Raw genomic sequence first — 16,601 nt, 5'->3', positions numbered from 1 at the left:
AGCTTCAAACAACCAACCAGACTTTCACACAGGTGAACAGACAGACAGGAAGATCAGCCCTGACTGACATTCATGCATATCACTTGGCTTCACCCAAATACTTGGCTGCCTTTGTTTTGAACTTACTCTTTGTGATGGGGCGGCACACATACTTTTCTGTATGAATATGTGCAGAAATACTGTACCTGTGAGCTTTTATCTGCCTGTGAACACAAACAACAAGGGTGGTGTATTCATAGGAGTGTATGAAATCAAAGAAGGCAAACACCTTGATGGAGATACTTTTTTTGTCATGGTTGCTTTGGAATCACAATTACTGTGGACAGATCCTTTATCAATATTTGTGGAGTCAAGAGGGTGAGTTTGTGTTTAATGGAAGGTCTCCAGCTTCTAATTACCTGCGAACCAAAGTTTGTGTATGTGTCTGGGTGAGTGCGTGTGCATGAGGGTGTGTGTGTGCGTGTGGACGTAGGTGGGTGTGTGTGAGCGAGAGGCTGAGTAAGAGGCCAGACCTCCATGAAGAGGCTTGTCTGTTTGATGTGATCTTGCCTGGCAAGCCAACAAACTGCTCTGCACATCAGACTGACATACCCAAATACATCAGTGATTTTGGTCTCTTGTTTATGTGTATATGTGTGTGTGTGTGTGCATTTGTGTGGTCATTAGTGAAGGCACAACAAGATGAGACTGCAAATGTCATGTGGGAATACATGTTGACTAGCCTGTCATGCTGGTGAACATGTCAGATGGTGGCAGTGTGGATCACAGTGGCGTTAGTAAAATGGCAGTAAGGACAAAACAAGGAACAGCTGGAGGTCGGATCCTCTGAACCTCAATCCAAAGAGTAAAACGTAGGTAGAGACCCACATCTTTGTTATAATTTCTGCTGTCATAATCACATGTCTATTATGAACATGTTTCTAGACTGTTTCAGAGCGTCGAGCAGAGACAGCTGAGTGGCTCTAGATGAGGCCAGGCAGTCAAATAAAATCAGCATCAACGCCTCTTTGCTGGACTCCATTCTACAGGCAATGTTGTCCAAGTTCACACTTTAAAGGAACTCACTCAAACTTCACTTCACATAGATTCAAACTGAATTATTTCATGTTCATAGTTTACCAAGTAAACATTTTGATGTTTCTTTTATTTACTTAAACATAATTAAGCACATCTATCATGACAAAGGCCCTTCTTCACAATAGATCCCCTTAACAAAAAGGTTCTGCCTCCCACGCCATACAAACTGGCTTTGAACAGGTCCAGAAACAAGGGAATATGAATAATTTGGTTCAGCAAATAAATCAGACAACTTTTATATTGAAACACCTAACTGCCTATGCAATATAAAGATATGGTGTGTTGTTATAATTCACCATTTTAAACTGTCATGCAACATTTATTTCAGTGCAGAAATATTGTGGATTTAAATTAGCAGAGGAGTGGGTTGTGTATATGCACAAAATTAAACAAGTGAAAGAGAAACTTTATGACATAAATTTTGTCCATTCATCCATCCATTTTCTTCCTCTTGTCTGGTCATATCGCAAAGATAACAAATCCATAAAGGAAACCTAGACATCCTCCTCCCCTGTGACACTCTCCAGCTCCTCCTGGGGTATCCCAAGGTTTTCCTAGGTCAAAGAGGATATAAAATCCATCTAGCAACTTCTGGGTTTTCCCCAAGGTCTCCTCCCAGTAGGACATGCCCAGAAAACGTCTAAAGAAAAGACTTTAGGAATCATCCTAATCAGAAGCCTCCCCTCAATGATGGAACATTTCTAACACTGAGCCCAGTTACCCTACTGAAGAAGCTCATTTCAGCCACTTGTATCTAAGGTCTCGTTCCTTTAGTCATGATCCATATCTCTTCACTATGAGCACAACACCTTCTTCATCACAAGAGACCAGAACAATTTCTTCATTACTGCAAACAAGATGAACAAAACTCCTATATAATCAAACTTCTCCACTTGAGGCAAAGAGTCATTTCCAATACAGAGGGAGTTTTCCTCTTTTTTTTTCTTCTTCAAAAGCCTTGAGGAAGACCAAAGGAAACAGGTTACCTTGGCCTGAACAGGAAAACCAGAGCACCCTCCTGGACTTCACCCTGGGGTGAGAGCTTGCTGACAAGCACCTAGAGGTAGAATCTTGGTTAAAGGAGATCAGCTGGGCTAAGTCTGGCTAAGACTACAAGAAGCCACTTCCACATAGGTCCACCACAGGCTGGCAGAGTAGCCAAGGTGAGACGGTAAAGATGGGGCCTAGGTGTGTTGATTTCAGGAGTCATAAACTAGCTTTAGGTATATAATGATACAGCCACATGAACTTGCATCTCTGTTTTCGTGTTCATTGTAATATTCTGTCCACCTGTGTCATAATTAGGGAGTCAGTAAAAGCTAACCTATGTGATGTTAACAGCAATAATGATGAGAACCTCAGGATGTACAGATTATTTCTTGCAGTTTGTTTTCTTTCGGGTGATGACAAACAGGCCTTCTTGGTTTTCCCATCTGGTGCAAATTCACACAAAGACACACTAGCTGTGTCAGCAGAGTCTGTCATGTGCAGAACTGGCCGTCATTCTGTGCTTGGCTTCGGATGGTTGAGAGGTGGATTGTTTTACCGCAGTCTAATAAACCTACAATTTCTTTCACAGGCAGATAAATGGCTGCAGGGTAAAAAGGGCAATGATGCTGACAGGAGAGGAATGACTCTGCTGGCCAGTCTCAATGCCACAGGCAGGAGAAGTAAAAAGAGGACACAGAATAACAAACACTTAGATGGACAGCCTGGGATGCAAATGCAAATGAGTAAGTCATTTATTAGATAAGTTAAGAGTGATCAATCAGGTGTAACAAATTTGCATTTTGACCCAATTTTGTCTAATTATTTTAGTCTTTTCTGTGTCTATACTTTGTCATTTTGAGACAATGAAATGTGCTTTTTGTTTGTTCCTGAAAGGAAGCTGTAATGAACACCAACTGTTGTTTTTTATGGCATTTTCCAGCGTCCTCTATTTTTTTCTGCCACTGCCAAGCTTGTTCATTAAATTTTATTCAAAAGTCAAACGTCTGAAAGTGAATTGAATACCTCAAAAGCAGTCACATTAGTATTTTGCATGTACACAGGATGTGCTTTCAGGCTTGAAGGTGAATTTTTAATGTTTCTAAGAGAAAAGTGAGAGGGGTGTGGGTGAAACTGGGTCAGGCTGATGAGAGAGGACTGGCGATGGGAACATGTGTATCATTTTAATGTGTTGTCAGTTGATGAATCTGAAGACAGTTGATGTTGAACACAGTTGTGTTCGACACTGAAGCCAGCTGCAACTCTGTGGGCACTGAGGGGTAAAGTGTGTCAAAATAAGCAAAAATAAAAACAGAATGCATTCATCGATTGTTTGTTCCAAATGCGGTTGGGAATTATTGCAATTGATTAAATAAAAGAAATTACTAAGTTATGCCTTAAAAAACAGGTATTATTTGGCAATACTTACCTTAGATTGTTAGGTAATACAGTACTTAGTTAAGTGCAGTCACATGAAAAGAAAGTCGCCTTTCTTACAATTCTGGGGTTTTATGTAACAGGACATAATAAAATATATTTGGTCTTTACTGGGTTATAAAATTATTCAAATCTAACTTCGAGTGCACAGAAACCAAACTGCACAAATGTCATAATTCTTGAACAAAAACAAAGCCAATCTGGAAAAGCTGTGTGTGAAAAATAAAGTCCATCCTTACTGTTTCCACAGGATTTAAGAGGTTCAGTCCCAGGCAGGTAATGCTAATCAGATGTACTGATGAACTGATCATCATCAGAGTGATCAACTCTATGAGAGGAGGAGTTTCATCAGTTTGCGGCTCTGGAGCTTACAGGTGTGTTAACACAACGCCAAGGATGATAGACATCAGCAATGACCTTAGAGAAGCAACTGTTGCTGCCCATCAATCTGGAAAAGGTTAAAGGTCATTTCTGAACTATTTGAGGTCTATCATTCTATAGAGAAACATTTTTCACAAGTGAAAAACATTTCAGACAGCTGTCAATCTTTTCATGAGTGGATGGACCAGCAACTTTACCCAAAGGTCAGATCATGAGATGCTCAGATAAATGACAAAACCCTAAGAGCTCCATCTGAGACTCTATAGGTCTCAGTTAGCAGGTTAGAGGTTAAAGTTCTCGAAAGGACAATTAGAAATTGACTGAACAACTTTGGCTTGTTCGAAAGAGTTACAGGAGGAAACCTCTTCTCTCTAATAATATTGTGGGCGCATGGCTTAGGTTTGGAAAGTTGCATCTAAACCACAAGACTCCTGGAAAAATGTCCTTTGATTAGATACGACCAAAATAAAAATATTTACCCTTAAATCACATCACCATATTTGTTGAGAACCAAACACAACCTATTAGCACAAACACCTAATACCAGCTGTCAGCACAGTGGTGGAAGTGAGATGGTTTGGACTCCTTGCAGTCATTGAGTCGACCATGAACTCCTCTGTAGACCAAAGGACTTTGGAGTCAAATGTGAGGCCATCTGTCTGACAGCAGAAGCTTGGACCAAACTGGGTCATGATGAAACAGAACAATGATCCCAAACACAGCAGCTGATCTACAACAGAATGACTGAAGAAGAAAAGAATCAAGGTGCTGGAATGGGCCAATCAGAGTCCAGAACCTCAACCTGACTGAAATGCTGTGGTGGGACCTTAAGAGAGCTGAGCAGAAACAAATGTCTGCAAACCTCAGTGAACTGAAAAAACTATGTAAAGAAGAGTGGGCCAAAATTCCTCTACAACCATGCAAGAGACTGATAAAGTCAAACAGAAAACAACTACTGAATTATTGCTGTTAAAGGAGGTTCTGTTAAAGCTGCTGAATCATGAGGCAGCAAAATACAGATAGTTTGTCAAAAGATGTAATTTTAATGAATAAACAGCACTTTATTCTTTGCTTATTTAGTGTATTTGACATAACTTGTCTGTAACAGTATGTATTCGCTGAATAAAATGGTTTTCCTAAATGTAAAATATGCAAAGCATTAGCATAATATTTAAAAAGTCACTTGTTGTCTGGTAACTTTTTTTTGTAGTTTTAATGCAACTCATGTACACAAGTTAAAGATTATGGATTTTGCTATAAAAGGCCCCGTTTATAAATACAACACTTAAACCTTGTTATGTGTGCTGATTTTTTTATGAGATGGTTGAACCTTTTTCAGCAAATTAAACGATGGGTAAACAGAATGTTGGTTGTTGATTCTCCCCTCTGCCTCATTCCTGTGGTACTCCGTCTAGTTCCATCAAGCTCCTTCCAGCTACGTCTGTATGGACTCAAGTCCATGTGCACTGGTATGCACCATCAGTGTCACAGCTGTGCTGCCTGTCACTCAAGAAGAACCGCAGTGAAAGCAGCTCCATTTCTCCTCATTCCTCCTCCACCCACTCCTGTCACCTCCTCTTTTCTTTTTGACCCTGAAAGCAAGACTGACCCCTTTACCCCTGTCAGCACCCATTTCACCTCAGACAGGACCTTGCAGCTGGCTGCCGTTTGGTATGAGCCTAAAAAAAGGAGAGGAGGGGTATTTTGTTGGGTTATATGGTTCATGTAGGTTCAGCTTATTGCATCATTCCCACCCCACACTGGAGGTGCTTTAACATCTTTTGTTGTGAATGTTGGCCTGTCTTCACCATCATTTAGCCCAAACAGATTCATTTAAAATCAGATTTTGTTTGGCTTATTCAACAAAATCCTGTTTTGTATTAGTGTTTTAGCTTGGGCTAAATGTGTCAGGATTTGGGGTTTTGGTTTTCAGTTAGTTGCTTTATGTTTCAGTTGGTGTTTATTATTTTCTGTTATCTTGTAGTTTGGTTCGTGTTTCCTTATGCTCTTGTCTCATGTGTCTGTGTTTGTTTTCATTTTCATTCCCTCAGCTTAGTCATCTGGTTACCTGTCACTCCCATCTCTACCTGTGAACAATATTAATCATGTCACCTGTCTCCACTTACCTGATTACCCTCAGCACTCAAATACCCGGTCATTTCTCCCACTAGTCGTTGGATCATTGCTTGTTGTTTGCCTTCGCTCCCCGTGTTTCCTTGTTGCCTTGCTTTGTTATGTATTTGGATTTTTGTTAAGTTTTAGTTGCTGCCACGTCAGCTTTTGTTTTGCTTATTTTCGTTATTTATTAAATTAGTTTTTACTTTCAGTATGAGTCTGCGTTCTAGGTTGGCCTCTGCCTCCACCGCTCCTGACAAAATGAAAGCAAGACGCAGCAAAGAGAGGTCTCATATACAACTTTTCAGTTGTGTGTATCACAGCTCTTTACACTTTAACAATCACAAGACAACTTCTGTCTTCATAACATCTTTTCAAGAAAATTTTGCTGGATGAGTAAGGCCCAGATAACGTTGTCGCTGCTTATGTAAGGTGTCTAACCATTCAGAAAACTTTTGTTTACATTATACAGAGTACTAATTTTGCTTAAACATTTATAAAGTATTCCTTTTTACTGGTTTGTTGTCTCTGATTAATCTCAAGGGCCCTGGATTAAGAAGAACATTGCTAATGCAATACAGATTTTCCTAAAACTGTGTGGTGTCAAGAAACTTTCTCTTTGTCAATCTGATTCTGTTTGCAGCCACGTCTAAAACTAACAGACAGTAGTTACTTAGATTTCGCTTTCATCGGATCCTTCTAACTTTCAGATGAAATTGAAATTAAACATTTGATTAAACCTTTAAGTGATTGTTGAAAAAGTTTGGCACACTGTGGTGCTTGTGACCCGAAGAAAAGAATAACTTTTGACTGAGCCAAAGACAACAAACTGAATGTTAAAAAAAGAAAGAAAAGAAAATGAAACAAGTCTTTTTTTTATTCAGAGAAATCCATTTCTGGAAAAAAAAGTTCTACTGAAAACTATAAGGACAGCATTTTCAATTTAAAACCTGGGGAGTAGTTTTTGAAGTTTGAGTGACATGTAATCAGTAGCAGCAAAGGACAAAATAAAAGAATGTGAATGTTTTTAAAACTGGCAGAGCAGAATGAAACCTGATGCCGTAATAATGGAAAAATGCTTGACACATTTACATCATGCACATGCACAAAATACCATATTATCTGATGGTCAGAAACATTTGAAACATTTAAAAAAGAAGTTCAAGACCCATGAAGTTAACAACAGGCCTCTCAGGTGTCTCTGAGCAGTTTGAAAAGAAGCACTGAAGATAAACATGTGGCTGAAATGTCATGAGAACGAAGACAGAAAAGTGGTTACAGTTGGAAGATTTCTCCTTTGGGGGTTTCAACTGCCAAGTGGGAGGACCGAGATGTGAGTGCTACAGGGTGAGACTGGGCGGGAACTGTCGCACAAGAAGAACCAGCTTTACCTAGTGGGAGCAAAATATTGTCTGACATTTCCCTATTTGAATGTAATAATTTACGCACAAAAGCTTAGCATTTCACCACGCCACTGGGCAATGTCTCGACCTTATTTGATGGCTTACCAGCTGCCAACAACACTTGTGTCATGTGAACTGAATTTGACCCGACATAGTGCTGATGTTTCTACAGTTACACCCTCCAGCTTCACATCATTAGACCTGTCAGTGTTTGGCCCGTCACACATTTATTGTTCTGTAAGGCAGCAGAAGTCTGTTGTGCCCAGTCACGACAGAGCAACCAAGCTGCAATTTACTACAGTGCACATCTTTGTTAAATCTGACCTATTCAGATGATGGGTTCAAGGACTTATTCCCAGGTGCTTGATTCAACAAGCCTGCTCTATTTCAGTAACATACACACACACACACATGCTGTATATACACACAGGTGATAGTGTATGTTTGGATACGGGGTGTGTGATTCAGTGTTTTGCAAGCTGTGGACGGGCCAACCCCATTAAAAGTAGGGAAGGGTTGGGGGGAGGTAGGAGGGGGTGCTGTTGGCTCGATTGTGGCCTGTGCTGCTCGCTCACAGGATAATTTACAGCCCCTTCATCCTGGCGGAATGTGTTTGTAGCCAGGCGTAATGGAGGCCATCCATTCCCCCTGTCAGCATTGGGAAACACTTTTTTAGCCGGCAATGGGAGGAAATGTTTGACGGAGAGAAGGCAAAGCTGTTTCTATGTGCATGTTAACTTGCAGCGGGGGCAGCTTGTGGGAATGAGGGGTGTGTGAAAGATGCTGTTTGTTTTATGTACTTCTCGTCTTAAATATGTGTCTAATTATGGCTGCATAATTGCATAAGTTGCACAATTTACTAAAGGTTTAGGTTCATGGCTTTGCAGAAGCATGTACATGTGCAGTAACAGCCTTTACGGCTGGTTTATAGCTTTTTCCTTTAGGTGCAAGCTGTTTTTCTGGAAGCTATACCATCTTGTCATCAACATTTCACAGCATCTTGGCTGTATTTTACAAGGTGTCACTATAGTTTACAAGAATTCAGATAAATAATGAAAATTTGACAAGTTATCCATAGCAACAAAGACTTGTTGAGAGAACACAAATGTGGCGAGGATCAAACAGCTGTGGTCTGACAACATCTTGGAACAAATGAGACGAAAAACAGCTGCACAAGGAGCAAGACCCAGGAAGGACAGTTTTGGTAAAGACCATGAAATGGAACGACAAAGACAAAAAGCGGTCCACCAGGGGTAATACTGACACTAAATCACCCGTCTGTAGCTCAGCCTTGAGTCATTCTGAGGCAGCTGTGGGAGGTTTTGAAGTGATGGAAGCCAGTGTATCATGTTTGACATTATTCACAGACCTCAGTGTTAAGTTTGTCAGCTTCTTGAGGATCTACAGGCAGACACACAGGGAGCTTAGTTCCAACATGGCTGAGCAGCAGCATCTATGTTCCTTAGCACAGCCATCGCTTTACTGAAAGCCAACAGAGAGGAAAGAAAATAAATCAAATGCATACATGCCTTGTGTGTGTGTGTGTGTGTGTGTGTGTGTGTGTGTAATCTGTTTATATGTGCATGCATGTCAAAGTCTGGTGTAGGTGGGTTGCCACATCAGTTAATTCTTCTGTCCCTTAAAAGTGGGCGCTCCTCCTCTTCTTGTTGAGCTGGCGGCTGACTCTTGTTAGCTGCACAGTGAGCTGGGAAGTGACTGTGCCTGACAATATAATTTACATTGTCTGTGGAGAGCAATCGGAGCATGGCAGCCTTTCTTATGCCACAATAGGGGATTTGCTTGTGCTGCTGTCTCCAGGTCCAATCTATAAGATGGCTGTTTTCCAATGCGGTTTTACTGAAATGTGCCCTTGAGACAGCGTTGAGTGGCAGGAGTGTGTATGCAACACTAGGCTGTGTGGGTCTATATGAAGGTGCACAAGCATTTGTCGTGTTTCTGTGAGGCGTCTGTGTGCTTTCCCCATGAGTGTGTCGATTCAGTTGACTGACTGTGGCCTGTACTGTCAGACAAATGGACTCCATTTTACAACAGACCAAATTACAGCAATAACTAACAAAGGGAGAACAATGATTACTCATCCACTGCCATAACACTGTGCCTGCACAGCAGAAAAGTGGCTGCTTTCCTGCTAGGCCAGGCTATCTTATCCAGTGTGTCTGCCACAAGGGTTTTTACAGGTCCTCCTCTGTACACGTCTCCCTTTGTAATAGTCCCAAATTGCAGTTGTCATTTGTACATTTTAGTAGATAGCCATCTTGATAAGTGAGTTTGATCGAAACTGACATGGACACACACAGGGTACAAGCACAGCACGAGGCTGAGCGAACAGGAATATGCATGGTAGAGCTCTAGCTGCAGAACATTGTAATGAACGATACAGAGGAGCTCATTTTTCACAGAGGATACAAAATGTTGGGGCCGGAAAGATATGTTGGAGCTGCGAGACGGCAACACATGCGGCTCCAAGTGCTGCTCATTAATCATAAGCCTGGGAGTGGTAGCGAGGAAACCCATATCCATGTGTAGTGTACTTATGAGAGCATTATAAATGTGCTGTGCAGCTGCTTGACTCAGAGTAAACAACCAAGCAGTGTCCTCCACAGTGTGTCCTTACAAGGACATGAAGCCTGAAGCACCTGTTAGAGCAGGCTGAGGGCATACTGGTCACCTGGTCAGCAACAGTATGATAACAAAACTATTTTATGTTGAAAAGCTACAGCGAAGTACTAATGATGCACTATTTGTTTTAAATTAGGTAAGCGCTACACCGAACAAACTGCTACTGTGAAGTTTCAGTAAAAGACTTTTGAACTGAAATCCTAGCTTTCCCAAAATTATTCAGCAGGCACTCAAACACCTAACCTCCTCACCCCACCCTAATCTAGTCAGCCCCAACTTGTCCCACTCTATATCCTGGAGGCACGAAGCAATTTAGCCTTTAATTAATTGATGCTGCTATCTTGCTGTAAAAAGACAATAGATGAGAATAGGCTGTTGGCCAGGGTGCAGAACCAGTGTGCACAGCTAATGACTGTACAGGGCTATTGAGGGGAGGGTGGATGATAAATTAGGCAGGAGTGAACTTTACAACCCATCCTTACCATTGAGAGGGGAGAGGAGGGAGAGCACAGGAGTCAGAGAGGGGAAAAGAAGAGAGAAATGACAAGGCCTATCACAGAGATAGAGTGGCTCTGCTACCCCTGGCTGCACACCGCTGTTTGCTCTCATTCTCATTCTTCCCCTATTCAGACAGACAGGGCCAGAGACGTGCTTCCTTTCAAATGCATGTTTGTCGAATACCTTACTACCAAATAACGTGAAACAATGTCTGTAGAAAAGAAAATAAAGTCCAGAACAGATGAGAAGTATAACTGCTGTACAGACATACACATGCACAAAGTGATCAAAGCATACAGTGTAGGTCAAAAGGTTGGCCATGGTGCTTCATCACACCCAAAGTTTTAGGCTGTTTAGCTAAAAGAAATCACCAATTGAACTAACAGCAGGAAAATGCAGTTTACTTGTATTGTGTATTATATAAAAAATACACCATCAGTGAGATTTCTCAACTCTCATCAACTCTCATCATCCTTCTGTTCACCAAGTTAGCTCTTTGCTATAGTCCTTCCTAAACGAACGGTCTGGTCATTTTTGTTCAGTCAAGTAGTTATCAATAGTTAGCATACTATCAGTCAGTGACATCAGTCAGAGAGCACAGAGTATTGAGAAAAAGGTAAATGTCTCCATCCAGGCTAGGGTAATGGCTAGAAAAATGAGTGCCAGTTTTTTGTTGCTTTTTTTAATCGCTTTTCATGCTTATAAAATTACTCTTTCTCAAAAACAACATACCAGTTTGAAAGAAAGCTGCATTAGCTACCTCAACACCTCAACACTTTTGCATGACACTGTCTGTTTAGTTTGATGCTATTTTCTCAATCTAACAATGTCTGTGTTTCTATGTATGTGCTGGGTTAGGGTTAGCCTAGGTGCTGAGCCTAGGGAGACCATTATTTGTTGATTGTGCCGAGACTGCTGAATGTATCAGACTGCTTGATCAGTGCATCCAGCCAGTTCAAAAAATTTGCTCAACTCCCAGTATATTCAGTAGCTTCAGCACCATCAGCAAATACACAATCTATGCTCAGCACACAGTACATAGTAACATGGATGTTGTTTGAATGAGAAGCATTGATTAAATGACCAGACTATTCATTAATGCTTTGATTTATTTCCGCTTTTTTATTTATTCACTTGTTGTCATTTTAGATGGTATAATTGTAACCAGTTCAATCTCATTCAAGTTGACTGCCACAGCTAACTGTCTGTTCAGTCTGTTTTACAAATATTGACCAAATGAATAAAGCCAAAAGGAGGACATAAACCCTTTCTGCACCATACAACCAAACAGGAGTCCAAACATATTTGCTATACGTACATATCAAACTGAGAAGAACATGCACTGCATTTGATAAATTAGCAACAGATATTAAACATATTAAGAGATATGTTTGAAAAAATAAGCCCCTGACCTATTATTCTAAAGGACAAAGCAAGCATTCCTTGCTACTGGCTAGACGCCTCCCCCAGACACACTTTATACACACAGGCACACACAGAAGAGCCCCTATGGAGTCCAGGGAGGAACAGTTGTCACAGCAGTTAATTTAGTGGGACAGAGATGTGGGTCGCGCAGAGCTTTCATTGTGGCGCTGGTGGTTGTAAGGGAGCTCAGGGGAGCACCTGTGGAGAAAAGGGCGCACAAAGCAGGAAGGTGTGTGTATTTATACGTGTGTGAACACAATGAGGGTCCATACAAACACATTTGTGTGTGTGGGTATGAGTTGTTGTTTTTTTTTTGTTTGTGGTTAACCCACTGCTACATGTTTTACTGCAGCATATTTCTGGATCTTGTAACGGCAAATTTTGGGTTCTGCACAGGTGTGTTACAGCATTTCTTATGGGTTAGCTTTTATTTAGGACTTCTTGTAAAAATGAGTGCTAAGAAGAATCAAAGACATGGTATAAACTGAAAACATTTGCAAACTGTCAATGTGGTTTAACTGTAGGTCGCAGATAGGTAAAGGTTAGTACCAGGTATTTGATGTGACTTGTTCATGATGATGGGTTAAATTTACAAAAGAATGCTTTAGAGTGATTTAAGTGGCCTCTACAATTTGTTCCACTCAGCTACTGACTAAATTCAACTGCTTGAAAAACATAAATTAGTAATAATAATAATGAAAGCATCAAAGATTATTAACATTGGCATCTTAAACTCCGTCTTCTTCGTCTCTGTTTTTCTCCCTCTGTTCAGACTGGCCTTAAACATGGGGATTCTTCGGCTCTCTGAATGTGATTCATGCATGTGAGGTGCACTTACAGCTATAGAGCAACATTTTTTAATGACAGGAAATGTATATGTAACTCTGTTTGACATGATTTATGACTAGATTCTTTCTAATAAGCAACCTAATTACAGGAGCTAATAAAGTTACATGAAGCCAAACCGATTAAGTTGTCTGGCTCTCGAAGTATGCTTCCTGTGGGGGCCATTTAAGGTTCATCACTAGTTAAGGAGCACAGTGATTTTATTGAGGTATACAGAAGATTATAATTTCTGAGCTATTACAGCATGTACATTATGCTTGCATGGGTCTTTCATGAAGCTGCACACAGCTGGAATGCCAGAAGTGTGTTTACCATTTACCCCATTGACTGCTGCACATGCTGGTGCTCAAACGGTTACCAAAAAGGATGATTTACCTGCCATAGCAAGGAGCCCTGAGAATACTTGAACCAGCTCTGTTTCACTTTTTAAAATTACAGATGTAAGGGGGGGCAAACTTGTCCAAAATATATTCTTAGAGTATAAATTGACAAAATAAATCAGTCACATTTTGTACCTGCTTAATCTTTTTCAAAGTCATGGTGAGCTGGTGCCTATCTCAAGAAGTCAACAGGGGGGATACACCCTGAAGAGGACACTGGTTCATCACAGGGCCACATAGAGACAGACAAGATGAACAACCACACGCACCCACACATGCAAGCACACACTCACATCTAAAGTCAATTTGGAATCACTAGTTAACTAAACCTGCATGTCTTTGAACTGTGGAAAATACTCACACAGACATACAGCATTTCAAACTTAACACAAAAAGGCCCCAGCTGAGATTGAATCTGGATCCTTCTTGCTGAGTGACAACAGTGACAACCACTGTATCGTTATTGCTGAAAAACTAAAGATAAAACTATAAAGGTAAAAAAGTAGAAGGAAAAAGAAAGTCAGTTGAAAATCACTACAATGATAAAATTGTGCATTGCAACATCATAGCTGATAACAGCACCTGCATCGCGGACAAGTAAAAGATCAAACCTATTAACTCAGTTAAAATCAGTTTATTTAAAATAGCGTCATGTCACAGTAAAAGTCATCTCATGGCACTATCCAAAAGAAAATGACCAAATCATAAATACAATTCAGATTCAGATTCAAATTCAACTACAGTCAATTCATTACTATTATAAAACATACACAAACAGTACATTATGAAATGTCTTTTAGTAAAAGTTATCTATCCAAGGAAGCCAGCAGATTGCATCAAACCTTAACTTCACTGCAATCCCCGATCCTAAGCAGCACTTTAGCAACAGTGGAAAGGAATGACTCCTTTTAACAGGAAGAAACCTCCAGCAGAACCAGGCTCAAGATGAGCAGCCATCTGGCTTGACCAGCAGGGGAAAAGAGACTGATTGGTTTCAGTAAACAACGGGGTCTCACAGCCAACAGTTCAATATCCTGGTCACAAAATGCTCCTTCCAAGCAGAATATTTAGAATTACATTATCTGTTGTTCATAAGCACCAAAATCCTTGGAACTTTACTCTCCGTCTGCAGCCTCTTCATAAAGTATGAAAGTTGGGTCGAGTGATCCTGGAATCTAGGTCATGTTTCGGCGTCCATATCTTAGGAAGAGTTTTAAATGCATTTTAGTTCATCCTGCTGTTTCCTCTTCAACGCTTAAAGCTGAGTTAAATTATTTGTCAGTCACATTCCACAGGCCAAACAAAAGAAATAAATAGCTTAAACTTTCTCCTCTCGGTTCTGTTCATCTATTGCCCTTAATCGGTGACATTTTCTTGTCAGTTTAGTTTTAGATTTTTATTATGGACCTTCTTTGGGCGTTGGAAAGCTCAGTCAGCTCCTACCACATGTAAATAACCTTCCACTGGACAAATTTACACATCATAGCAGATAATTAAGTCAAGTCAAATTTATTTATACAGCACTTTTCAGCATCAAGGCGATTCAAAGTGCTTTACAACATGTGAACACAAAAATACAGAGTCATAAAACACACACAACAATATCTAAAGTATGAGTTAAGATAATCTAAATGAAATCATGAAAACACACACAACAGTGTAAAGTTAAAGCTAAACATATCTAAAACATGAGCTAAGATAGTCTATATGAGACAAAAGTACAGCTAAAATATGAGCTACGGTAATCTAAATGAAATGATGAAACTAAACATATCTAAAACATGAGACACTAAATAAGACATAAAAGTACAGAGTAAAATTGATCTAAAACAAGTCATAATTAGTAGAAAATTATCTGCAAAAAATATTTTATCAGCTCAGCATTCAAGTTAAAAAGCTTTTCAAAAATCTGTTTTTGCAGAAAAAATTCAATGGAAAAGAAGAATTGGAAGAAGAATTCACAGCATGACTAGAGCTACTGTAACAGGATGGCATTAGTGTGGCGACAAACTGGAACATAGAGTTTATTAGGTGTAGCCAGTGTTTGTTACCAGGTTCAGTGTCTTTTTAACCAAATGACAAGCAACATAAAATACTTTCATGACAATGAATATTTCAAAAGAATGGCAATAAATTGCACTTGTGGTACAAACTCATAGAAAATTAAAAAATGCAGCAGACATACTTTGTTCCCCAACTTTTAGGTGATTATTGACAAAGTTATTAAAATGTTCCAGTGCAGACCTGAGAAGCCACTAACACAAATCTTAAGGGTGTTAGACCATTAAAACATCTTAATAGCTTTGCATTGTGACAAAAGAGCTTTACATGCAGGATTTAATCTCAGACTGTCATTTTGTTTTGATGTCAGATCTACTTGTTCATCTAACCCTAAAAGATATATTTAGGATGTACAACTAGTCCCACCCTTTGCACTGCTGACTGCAGTTCTCTCACTCCCTTTTCATTCTTTTGTTTTCCCTTATCCTCTCTCCCGTGCTGTCCATCTGAGGCTTTACTCTTGAGTCTGTGCTCTTTGTCTTCTCTCCATGAGAAGGACAGAAGGGGCATGAAAAAGCTGCCAAGTAACGATAAAGCTATTTGGTACTGTCACAAGTCTCCCATTGAGAAAGGATGGGGGGAGCTGAACAAGCAAGGGGAGCGACAGAAGAGTGGATCGGTCCATCCATCACAACCACGCAGGACTGACACAACAAAAGATGGAGTGCTGGGAGAGGCCTCTCAGCTGCGAGGGGCCGGGGAACTCGAAACAATATTTTTTGGCGCCTGTCAGGCTGTCCAATAAAGGAGTCCGATATATGAACTATCTAGCACTGATGTAATGCGCCTCATAAATCTGCTTTAATTACTCTGCTTGGGGACAGCCAGTGGGAGCCCACGTCTGGATTTATGGCATCTCCGCTTGGCATCTTAACGACTCTGTGCTTTTAATATCATTACCCTGTAATTTATTATGCTGCCAGGGTGCACACCCAAACCTTCAGCATAACTCTTGTTTATTTATGCCCGTTTAAAGGCCACTTCAGTGACACAGGCATTTAGCACATTTCAGTTGGGCTTTAATCATTTGTCCTAATGAGGCCATTATACAGTGGTGTCCTCTGGCTGGCTCTGGCTGTGGCTTGATGGTTGGGCCGAGTCCTGGGAAGCCACTGGGGTGGCAATACAGAGTTTGCTGGGTCATGATCCCATGGGTGTGGGTTAGTCCTGCCCCAGATTCAATGCTACAACACTCTCTGAAAGGCAGTATTAGTTATGGGTGTTCTCTTCCATCAGAACCCACCCTACTGGATAAAAAAAATTTCCTTTCTTTTTTTTTAAACCTTTTTTTAACTTGCATGTGAAAAGTTTTCATTGTTGTCCCCTCCCTTTCCTAGTGTTCACCCACTTC

The 16,601-nt window shown here is 40.4% G+C and overlaps 1 long non-coding RNA gene across 1 annotated transcript; it reads left to right on the top strand.

Moving 5' to 3' along the window:
• Positions 1 to 210: 210 nt before the first annotated feature.
• On the top strand, positions 211 to 4,539 carry LOC112450458. Its single transcript, XR_005232914.1, has 3 exons — positions 211 to 357; positions 667 to 2,810; positions 3,752 to 4,539. It is a non-coding gene; the product is annotated as an uncharacterized LOC112450458 (long non-coding RNA).
• The last annotated feature ends 12,062 nt before the right edge of the window (positions 4,540 to 16,601 follow it).

Source organism: Kryptolebias marmoratus, linkage group LG1 (assembly GCF_001649575.2).
Source record: "Kryptolebias marmoratus isolate JLee-2015 linkage group LG1, ASM164957v2, whole genome shotgun sequence".
Taxonomy (NCBI): Eukaryota; Metazoa; Chordata; class Actinopteri; order Cyprinodontiformes; family Rivulidae; genus Kryptolebias; species Kryptolebias marmoratus.
The sequence above is the reverse complement of the archived record's forward strand: the minus strand, read 5'-3'. Positions and strand labels throughout refer to the sequence as shown.